The 11,953-nt window shown below is 40.4% G+C and overlaps 1 protein-coding gene across 2 annotated transcripts in view; it reads right to left on the reverse strand.

The window, feature by feature from the left end:
- Nucleotides 1-6,584, reverse strand: part of GTF3C3 (general transcription factor IIIC subunit 3) — a 209,707-nt gene extending 203,123 nt beyond the window's left edge. For both annotated transcript variants that reach the window (XM_053698555.1, XM_053698556.1), the window contains exon 1: nt 6,485-6,584. The gene's annotated coding sequence lies outside the window, so the exon portion shown is untranslated. The remainder of the gene's footprint in view (nt 1-6,484) is intronic.
- Nucleotides 6,585-11,953: the final 5,369 nt, after the last annotated feature.

Here is an 11,953-nt window from a genome sequence, read left to right on the forward strand (position 1 = left end):
GGGTTCATGCTGCTTTAAATTAAACATGTTTCTTAAATATCTCAATTTGTTTCTTAAATATCCTTGTATGGAAGATAGGTTTCATTTTCTGTGTACATAGGCTGCTATTTGACTCTTACCCTTTATCTAATCACCACTATACAAAAAGATGACCAACAACAATTACCCATAATACCCACTTGTGTCACTTATATAGCTTTGTGAAAGAGTCCTTTGACTAAACCAATTAGGAAATGTGTTAGTGTATTATTGGTGATACATGTAAAGTCCAAATTAAAGGGATACTGAACCCAAATTTTTTCTTTCATGATTCAGATGGAGTATGCAATTTTTAAGCTACTTTCTTCTTTACTCCTTATTCAATTTTTCTCTGTTCTCTTGGTATCTTTATTTAAAAAATCAGGAATATAAGCTTACAAGCAGGCCCAATTTTGGTTCAGCCCACTGGATAGCACTTGCTGATTGGTGGCTGCATTTAGCAATCAATCAGCAGCGAACTCCCAGTAGTGAGCCTATTGAGTTATGCGTTTTAACAAAGGATACCAAGAAAATTAAGTAAATTTGATAAGTAAAATTAAAGGGATACTAAACCCAATTTTTTTCTTTCATGATTCAGATAGAGCATGCAATTTTAAGCAACTTTCTAATTTAGTCTTATCAATTTTTCTTTGTTCTGCTTTTTAATTAAAGATAGCAAGAGGAATTAAAGCTTAGAAGCCAGACCATTTTAGGTTCAGCACCCTAGAAAGCGCTTGCTTATTGGTGGATACAGTTAGCAAACCAATAAGCAAGCATAACCCAGGTTCTGAACCAAAAATGGTCAAATAAAAAGTAGAACTGGTGCTATAAATAGCTGGGATATAAACTACACTGGCATAAGATAATATAAGCTAAACACTGTGGCACCAAATATAGAGAATCTGTATTATAGTGTTAGACAATAATATCATAAATTACATGAGCCTATATTAGGGACGAAATCACAGATATTTATTCAAATGCTTAAAATAATATGTCTAAAACCAGAGTCCATTAGACTCACAAATGACAGAGTTAAAAAAATTAAACAATAAATATAGTACACATAAAAGGCTTGATATATGGTGTAGGGACGACTCCCTATGTATGTAACAAAAGTCAAAAAGAAGCGCTGATAAAGAACTCAGACCGCTAAATATAAAGTGCACTAACTGTCTAAAAAATGTTTTAGACAGTTAGTGCACTTTCGCCTAAATTATGAATCTTGCTTTAGGGTTAAAAAGCAGCGTTGAGAGGTCCCAACGCTGCTTTTTAACGCCCGCTGGTATTACGAGTCTGGCAGGTACAGGTGTACCGCTCATTTTTTTTCCGTGACTCGAGCATACCGCAAATCCCCATACGTCAATTGCGTATCCTATCTTTTTAATGGGATTTGCCTAACGCCTGTATTACGGGTCTTGGAGAAAGTGAGTGGTACACCCTCTCCTGTCAAGACTCCTACCACATTTAAAAGTCAGTAGTTAAGAGTTTTATGGGATAACGCTGTAACATAAAACTCTTAACTAAAGTGCTAAAAAGTACATTAACACCCATAAACTACCTATTAACCCCTAAACCAAGCCCCCCCCCCCCCACATAGCAAACACTTAACTAAAGTTATTAACCCCTAATCTGCCAACCGGACATCGCCGCCACTTCAATAAATATATTAACCCCTAAACCGCCACACTCCCGCCTCGCAAACACTAGTTACATTTTATTAACCCCTATTCTGCCGTCCCTAACATCGCTGACACCTACCTACATTTATTAACCCCCAATCTGCTGCCCCCAACGTCACCGCCACTATATTTAATGTATTAACCCCTAAACCTAAGTCTAACCCTAACACCCCTAACTTAAATATAATTTAAATAAAATTAAATAAAATTACTACAATTAAATAAATTATTCCTATTTAAAACTAAATACTTACCTATAAAATAAACCCTAACATAGCTACAATATAACTAATAGTTACATTGTAGCTAGCTTAGGGTTTATTTTTATTTTACAGGCAAGTTTGTATTTATTTTAACTAGGTACAATAGTTATTAAATAGTTATTAACTATTTAATAACCACCTAGCTAAAATAAAGACAAAAGTACCTGTAAAATAAAACCTAACCTAAGTTACAATTACACCTAACACTACCACTATAATTAAATTAATTCCCTAAATTAACTACAATTAACCACAATTAAATTAAGTAAACTAAAGTACAAAAAAACAAACACTAAATTACAGAAAAAAATAAAATAATTACAGGAATTTTAAACTAATTACACCTAATCTAATCCCCCTAATAAAATAAAAAAGCCCCCCAAAATAATAAAAATCCCTACCCTATACTAAATTACAAATAGCCCTTAAAAGGGCTTTTTGCGGGGTATTGCCCCAAAGTAATGAGCTCTTTTACCTGTAATAAAAAAATACAATACCCCCCCAACATTAAAACCCACCACCCACACACCCAATTCTACTCTAAAACCCACCCAATCCCCCCTTAATAAAACCTAACACTACCCCCTTGAAGATCACCCTACCTTGAGACATCTTCACCCAGCCGGGCACAAGTGGTCCTCCAGAGGGGCAGAAGTCTTTAGGGAATTAATTTAATTATAGTGTAGTGTTAGGTGTAATTGTAATTTAGGTTGTTTTATTTTACATGTAAATTTGTATTTATTTTAGCTAGGTAGTTATTAAATAGTTCATAACTATTTAATAACTATTGTACCTAGTAAAAATAAATACAAAGTTGCCTGTAAAATAAAAATAAACCCTAAGCTAGCTACAATGTATTAGTTATATTGTAGCTAGCTTAGAGTTTATTTTATAGGTATTTAGTTTTAAATAGGAATTATTTATTTAATTGTAGTTATTTTATTTAGATTTATTTAAATTATATTTAAGTTAGGGGGGTGTTAGGGTTAGACTTAGGTTTAGGGGTTAATAACTTTATTATAGTGGCGGTGACGTTGGCGGCGGCAGATTAGGGGTTAATACATTTAATATAGTTGCGGCGATGTTGGGGGCGGCAGATTAGGGGTTAATAACTATAATGTAGGTGTCGGTGATGTTGGGGGCAGCAGATTAGGGGTTTATAAGTATAATGTAGGTGGCGGCGGTGTCTGGAGCGGCAGATTAGGGGTTAATAATATAATGCAGGTTCCGGCGATGTCGGGGGCGGCGATTAGGGGTTAATAAGCGTAAGATTAGGGGTGTTTAGACTCGGGGTTCATGTTAGGGTGTTAGGTGTAGACATAAAATGTATTTCCCCATAGGAATCAATGGGGCTGCCTTAGGAGCTGAACGCTGCTTTTTTGCAGGTGTTAGGTCCATTGATTCCTATGGGGAAATCGTGCACAAGCACGTTTTAGCAGCTCACCGCTACCATAAGCAACGCTGGTATTGAGGCGAGATGTGGAGCAAAATTTTGCTCTACTCAAAAACCTGTAATACCAGCGTTGTCTTAAGTGAGCGGTGAGAAAAAAATGCTCGTTAACACCGCACACCATTACCGACAAAAACTTGTAATCTAGCAGTTTATGTTTAGAGGTCTGAGTTCTTTATCAGCGCTTCTTTTTTACTTTTGTTACATACATAGGGAGATGTCCCTACACCATATATCAAGCCTTTTATGTGTACTATATTTATTGTTTAATTTTCTAACTTTGTCATTTGTGAGTCTTACTGACTCTGGTTTTAGACATATTATTTTAAGCATTTGAATATCTGTGATTTTGTCCCTAATATAGGCTCATGTAATTTATGATATTATTGTCTAACACTATAATACAGATTCGCTATATTTGGTGCCACACAAGTGTTTAGCTTATATTAGCTTATATTATCTTATATCAGTGTAGTTTATATCCCAGCTATTTATACCGCCAGTTCTACTTTTATTTGATCATAATAATTCTATTGTTTGACTACTGGGGAGGAGTAGTCATTCACAGATCTTGGCTATTTGGGATATATTGTTAGCGCCAACTATCACCACTCTCACTGAACTAAAAATGGGCCAGCTGCTAAGCTTTACATTTCAGTTTTTTAAGTAAAGATAGCAAGAGAACGAAGAAAATTTGATAATAGGAGTAAATTAAAAAGTTGCTTAAAATTACATGATCTATCTCAGGTGTGGGCAGACTTTTATAAGGCAAAGGCTACCTCTAATTTTATTCCAAGTGACGTGGTCACCTAACTAAAAAAACACCAGTCTGTGGCTGAAAATTGTATTTTTGCTACAAATAGGACCTGCTGGCTGAAAATTGCATTTTTGCCTCAAATAGGACCTGCTGGCTAAAAATTGTATTTTTGCTACAAATTATAAAGCTTTAAAAATCAGCCGCGCTCTTTAATAATAAATACAGCCGCGCTCTTTAATAATAAATACAGCCGCGCTCTTTAATAATAAATACAGCCGCGCTCTTTAATTACTGCAAGAGCTCTCTTTTTACGTCATGCGGGGACCATCAAGCAACTTTATCTGTGTATCGCGCCTGCGTATAAATAAGTAGTCTCACAATTAAGACGGCTCAAGTCTAGGGCTAGTGGAGTAGTCAAGCCTGGAACACATAGGAAACCCACAGCTCAGGTACAACGATGACAATGAACTATTCTCAGCCAATCATAGACAGACTCATTCTACAAAGTAATTTTATTGGCTGGACGCCATGTTAGGTTGATTAGAGGGCAGGTTCTGTTGGCTGCTCTCCATCCGTCTGCTACTAGCTGAAGACTACTGCAAATAGTTGGGATAGTGACAGCGGCAGGACATGCAGGCTCTGTACCGCCTTACACAGCAACCAGAGACTGGTATAGCAGCAACAGCACTGACCTGCACAATATGGTGACAACAAATTCTAGGGACAGAAAGCTGCAGATACTAGCACAAAGTATAGCTAGTATTAGTGTGTCAGAGAAAGTATCAGAGAGCAGCATCAAAGCCTGGTACAGAGTAATTAAAAGAACCTGAGAGGAAGTAACAGACCCTGGGGAAAAAAACATCACCAGACCATTCACCCAGCAGAGCCTGGTGACAAGTAACGGAGGACAAAACTAGAAAGTAGCAGTAGAATATCAGACAGAGCAGGACCTGGAACTGCCAAACCCAGGGATACCGAGCAGCATCTCAGCCTGGGGCATGAAGAGTCTGTACTATGGGCTGACCGCTCTTGAGGCAAAAAGTAAGAGAGTTTGGGACAGGCAGTAACCAAAGCTGGGGCAGCGAGTTCAACTACAGCCACGTTGCGCATGCTGAAGTACACTTACCACCGTCATAGACTCATAGCTGATTTCAAAAGTCTGCATAAGAGAAACATTTCTCATACATCTATGGTGGCAAGGCTCTTCACTCAGAATCTAGATGTGTGAGAAATATTTCTCTTATTATGCAGACTTTTCAAATCTTCCAGGTCACCTCAAAATTCACTTGCGGTCCACTGGTAGAACTCGATCTACCTCTTGCCCACCCCTGATCTAACTGAATTCATGAAACAAAAAAAATTGGGGTTTAGTGTCCCTTTAAATTTGCATGCTCTTACTGAACCATAAAAGTGTAAATTTGACTTTGAACATATGTTCCAGGCAACCTTGATTTATGTGTATACTTTTCAGTTTTCTCACCTCTTACATTAGTTATAAAAAAACATGCAAATTAATGTTTATGCCATCACTTCCATTGCCCTTTTTGTACAGTACTACATTATAAAGTGGCATTGTGCTTTATTCTAAAACAAGAATGATTGTCGATTACATATTTGAACGGAAAAGTAGCAAATGTCTGTAACATTAGGCACCTCTGGCTCCTTCAGTTTTGTCCATTTAGGCTGTGGGTGATACAGCCACGCAGACTCTAGAGGCTATGCGTGAAACAGTACTGCGCATGCGCAGCTCTTTAAGCAATCTCCCCTGTGCAATTGGGCACCACGCAGCATATATAAAGATAAAGGTTCTGACGATACAGCTTTTGATTGGCCCTTACACAGCCACATTTCTAAATATAAAACCGCAGCAGTTTAAGCTGCAGAAAAATTACTTTACATTTTCTCATGGAGAAACAAAGTGTATATATATTAAATCATTAGTTATCACGCGAGAAACAAAGTGTATGTATATTAAATCATTAGTTATTACGCGTTAAATTGAACGTATCACTTCCATGCCCCATTACACTGTAAGAGCTCAGGTGTCATCAAAATATTTCACCACACGAATAAAAAACGACAGCAATGAAAGAGTTAATATACAAGTACATTTTATAAACAAAGACCACTGAGTATATATATATAATAGAAAACAAGAATCACAAATAACTTAAACGCCAAGATAATGCATAGTAGTGTCCTTTATCACAGACAAGTACTTCATACGCCATTTAACATAAACAGTATTACATATTATGTACAAGAAGCAATACCATCTCTATAGAACGACTGCATAACAAACAGCATGATATACCTGCAGGGTCGCAACTAGATCCCATGTATCTAAAAGTACCTTCCGATGTCACTGCGATCACGTGGCACATATTGTTGAGTGGCAGAAGGGTAAAGGCTAGATCCCATCTTTCTAAAGGGCCTTCTGATTTCACAATTCACAGACGTCATGTGACTGCAGTGATCACATGGTAAAGAGAGTTCAAGTTGAGGAAGCAGACAGTTGGGAGGACCAAATTAGTTGTAATCTGAGTTTAGCGTGCTAAATTAATTTCTCAGCCATACTGCATTATGTTACATCAAAAATAGGTAAGGGGGCTTGAATGTGGTTTACCAACAATACTGTAGTATGTGTTTCTGCAGTAACAAAAATGGGGAGCCTTATTTTGGGCAATTTGGGGGTGTCAAATGTCCTGTTTACCCCTTAGACTTATTCTACATATTACCTATACATTTATAACTGTGCTTTTTATACAGAGTAAAGTGATCCTTCTAATACCAACTGTACAGGGGCAAACTGCTGAGAAAATAATGTCACACAGCAGGATAGCTAAGCTATAGCTAACACACACACTCCACACAATTTAAAGGGACAACTCACACCACAGGCACAATATTAAAGGGACATATCACAGTAGGGTTTGCGAGCTGTCCGTCAAAAAAAATACTGGACAGCCAAACAGATAACCGAGGGGGCACGGAGAGGTACACAGGGTTTAAAGCGCAGTAGGGTCTATTGGCAGAAAATAAGGCACACACATTATCTTAAATGTTATATATATATATATATACTAGTCCTAAAGCCCGTGTACACAGGCCAATTTTTAAGGTACCGCGGTTCCAACCCTTGCTCCCTCTCTCTCCCCCCTCTCTTTTGCGCTCTCTCTCTCTCCCCCTCTCTTTTGAGTTCTCTCTCTCCCCCTTATATTGCACTCTCCCCCCTCTATTGCTCTCTCTCCCCTTTTTTGCTCTCTCTCTCCCTTGTGCTCTCTCTCCCCCCTCTTTTGCTCTCTCTCCCACCTCTTTTGCTCTCTCTCTCCTCTTTTGCTCGCTCCCTCTATTCCCCCCCTCATCTGCTCTCTCTTGCCCTCTTTTGCTCTCTCTCCCCTATTTTGCTCTCTCCCCCCTAGAGCTGCGCATCTTCACTTGTCATTCGATTCGATTACGATTATCATTGTAACGATTCGATACGATTCTACGATGCATCGCGATGCATCACGATTACTGCCCATGATTTTCATGATCTTGTTCTATTCCATATTTGATATATTTATATATGTGTGTGTGTGTGTATATATATATATATATATATATATATATATATATATATATATATATATATATACATATATATATATGTATATATATAATAATCTTTTAAACAACTGTGTAAGATGGAAGAGCACTTATAAACATAATACTACAATATGCACAGAAATGTATCTGTAGATTTATTTTACAAAGGAAAACCAGCAGCAGTGTACTCACTGAAACATTCTCACGGAGTACATGCAGACATCTGAAACCTGACCCAGAGAGCATTACCAATAGACCTCCTCTCACACACAAATGTTCCGGTCAGGAATTTTTATGACACCTATCCTAAAGAGCCGACAGCAGCCTCATGTAAACAGTGAATCTTTTCTTGTATTATAGATTCACTGTTTACTGTTGCGGTCTCTGCTGCATGTTTCCTCTCTGTCAGAACCCTAGCCCAAACGAGCATTTGAGGGTTGCTATTAGATACAGTAAGTCAAAAGTTTTACAGCAACCCTCAAATGCTCGTTTGGGCTAGGGTTCTGACAGAGAGGAAACATGCAGCAGAGACCGCAACAGTAAACAGTGAATCGATAATACAAGAAAAGATTCACTGTTTACATGAGGCTGCTGTCGGCTCTTTAGGATAGGTGTCATAAAAATTCCTGACCGGAACATTTGTGTGTGAGAGGAGGTCTATTGGTAATGCTCTCTGGGTCAGATATCTGCGCAGTGTGCACAGCAAGTCCTGAATCACAGGACTTCCCTGAATCACAGGAGTTCCCTGTCAGACTTGCCTGGCATGTATGGGGTTAATGGTGCCTATCTGGGAGTTGCCTGTTCTATGTCACCTGTCTTTATATAATATAAGCCTTTCCAAGCCGCCTCCTCCCCTATATGTCAGTTTGTTTATTTTTTTATTGCAAGTACTGTGAGTTTGCCCTCCCTTTACCAACGATGGCTGCTTGCAGTAAAAAAATAAACGCAATGACATACAGGGGAGGAGGCGGCTTGGAAAGGCTTATATTGTGGCTCCATAACAACAGTGAAGTTTAAAAACGGAGCAATGAGTAAAACAGGAAACTGACAGTACAAGACCCATTTCCTCACATACCGAATCCCCTGCCCATGACGTCACTGACCCGGAATCGATTAAGATCCTTCACTGCATCGATGCAGAATCGTTCACTGCTGCATCGTGATGCATCGGTGTGACGATTATTTTTGACAGCCCTACTCCCCCCCCCCTCTTTTGCTCTCTCTCTCCCCCCTCTTTTGCTCTCTCTCTCTCCCCCTCTCTTTTGCTCTCTCTCTCTCCCCCTCTCTTTTGCTCTCTCTCCTCCTCTCTTTTGCTCTCTCTCCCCCCTCTCTTTTGCTCTCTCTTCCCCTCTCTTTTGCTCTCTCTCTCCCCCTCTCTTTTGCTCTCTCTCTCCCCCTCTCTTTTGCTCTCTCTCTCCCCCTCTCTTTTGCTCTCTCTCTCCCCCTCTCTTTTGCTCTCTCTCTCCCCCTCTCTTTTGCTCTCTCTCTCCCCCTCTCTTTGGCTCTCTCTCTCCCCCTCTCTTTTGCTCTCTCTTCCCCCTTCTCTTTTGCGCTCTCTCCCCCTTCTCTTTTGCGCTCTCTCCCCCTTCTCTTTTGCGCTCTCTCCCCCTTCTCTTTTGCGCTCTCTCTCCCCCTCTTTTGTGCAGTCTCTCTCCCCCCTCTCTTTTAAACTCTCTCTCGCCCCCCTCTCTTTTGAGCTCTCTCTCCCCCCCCCTCTCTTTTGAGCTCTCTCTCCCCCCCCTCTCTTTTGAGCTCTCTCTCCCCCCCCCCTCTCTTTTGAGCTCTCTCTCCCCCTCTCTTTTGCACTCTCTCTCTGCCCCCACTCTTTTGCGCTCTCTCCCCCACTTTTTTGCGCTCTCTCCCCCCTCTTTTTTTGTGCTCTCTCCCCCCTCTTTTTTGCGCTCTCTCCCCCCTCTTTTTTGCGCTCTCTCCCCCCTCTTTTTTGCGCTCTCTCCCCCCTCTTTTTTGCGCTCTCTCCCCCCTCTTTTTTGCGTTCTCTCCCCCCTCTTTTTTGCGCTCTCTCCCCCCTCTTTTTTGCGCTCTCTCCCCCCTCTTTTTTGCGCTCTCTCCCCCTCTTTTTTGCGCTCTCTCCCCCTCTCTTTTGCGCTCTCTCCCCCTCTCTTTTGCGCTCTCTCCCCCTCTTTTTTGCGCTCTCTCCCCCTCTCTTTTGTGCTCTCTCCCCCTCTCTTTTGCGCTCTCTCTCTCCCTCTTTTGCTCTCTCTCTCTCCCTCTTTTGCTCTCTCTCTCCCTCTTTTGCTCTCTCTCTCTCCCTCTTTTGCTCTCTCTCTCCCTCTTTTGCACTCTGTCTCCCCCTTCTCTTTTGCGCTCTCTCCCCCCTCTTTTGCGCTCTCTTTTAAACTCTCCCCCCTCTCTTTTGCGCTCTCTCTCTCCCCCTCTTTTGTGCGCTCTCTCTCCCCCTCTCTTGCGCTCTCTCCCCCTCTCTTGCGCTCTCTCCCCCTCTCTTGCGCTCTCTCCCTCTCTCTTGCGCTCTCTCCCTCTCTCTTGCGCTCTCTCCCCCTCTCTTTTGCGCTCTCTCTCTCTCTCCCTCTTTTGCGCGCTCTCTCTCTCTCTCTCTCTCCCTCTTTTGCGCTCTCTCTCCCCCCTCTCTTTTAAGCTCTCTCTCCCCCCTCTCTTTTAAGCTCTCTCTCCCCCCTCTCTTTTGAGCTCTCTCTCTCCCCCTCTCTTTTGAGCTCTCTCTCCCCCCTCTCTCTCCGCCTCTTTCTCTCCCACTCTTTTGCGCTCTCTCTCCGTCTTTTGCTCTTCCCCCCTCTTCTGCTCGCTTTCTTTCTTTCCTTCCTTCCTCTGTTTTGGTCTCTCCCGCCGGCCACGCCTCTCCCGCGAGGCCACGCCCATCGCCACGCCCGCCGGCCACGCCCCATCACAGCACGCCCCACCAGGCAGCTTCCGCAGTGCGCACTACTCTGCAGCTGAAGGCCAGGTATGTTTGTCACGTGCAATCTCTACTGCGCATGACTGCATCTGACAAACATACTTGGCCAATTATTATATAGGATATATAAACACATACTGTATATACAAAATATACAGTATAAATACATATACAGGTAGCCCTCAGTTTATGCCGGGGTTAGGTTCCTGAAGGAATGGTGGTTGTAAATCGAAACCGTTGTAAATTAAAACCCAGTTTATAATGTAAGTCAATGGGAAGTGAGGGAGTTAGGTTCCAGGCCCCTCTCAAAATTGTCATAAGTAACACCTAATACATTATTTTTAAAGCTTTGAAATGAAGACTTTAAATGCTAAACAGCATTATAAACCAAATTAAATAATCACACAACACAGAATATATAATTAAAGTAAGTTAAATGAACAAAAACATTTGCTAAACAGTATTATAAACCTAATAAAATAATCACACAACACAGACTTTACTTTCATTTTTTTGTAAACAGTTCTTTCTATGCATTCCAATCTAAACTGATTTATAGACAGGAAGATCTTGTTCCTTTGAAATCTGCTTGATAGCTCAGGTCTAGCTAGCTACACTCATTAATTTCAGCCTGCTTGTGTGCTTGGCTTGCATATCTTTGCTGCAACACAAGCGGCCAGCTCCACCTACTGGCTATTTTAATCAATGCACTGCTTCTCAATGCTTTTCAATAGCAGTCACATGACTGAAAAAAAAATGTTGTTATTCTGAAACAGCGCAAATTGAACCGTTGTAAAACGAGGGCCACCTGTATATTAAATAGTCATGTGACATTATAGGCAATGACTATATACTGTACATATATATATTTATAGATATAATTTGTATAAATACTTGTTTACACAATAAAGTGGGAAGTGTTCAAGAAATCCAGAGTCTTTGCATTTTTTTATATCTAGATTACATATATATATATATACACACACACACATCATGTTACATTGTAGGCAATAGACTGTACACACACATATATATGTGTGTGTACAGTCTATTGCCTACAATGTCACATGACGTGTCTATATATATATATATATTATGACACAAAAAATACAAATAGCAAATGTGTAAGATAAGAATGACTGATTAGTGTGATGAAAGTTCCAAAAAAGCACTAGTGTGCTACACTTGAGATGACTCCTAGGAGTATTAGTCAGTATAGTTCTGAGACTTCATACACTTTGTCAGTTCCCAAATGTAGAGGAAGTCCTTTAGATGTATTAGGCAATAGTAAGCCTAGTCTACTAC

This window comes from Bombina bombina, chromosome 1, assembly GCF_027579735.1.
Source record: "Bombina bombina isolate aBomBom1 chromosome 1, aBomBom1.pri, whole genome shotgun sequence".
Classification (NCBI taxonomy): Eukaryota; Metazoa; Chordata; class Amphibia; order Anura; family Bombinatoridae; genus Bombina; species Bombina bombina.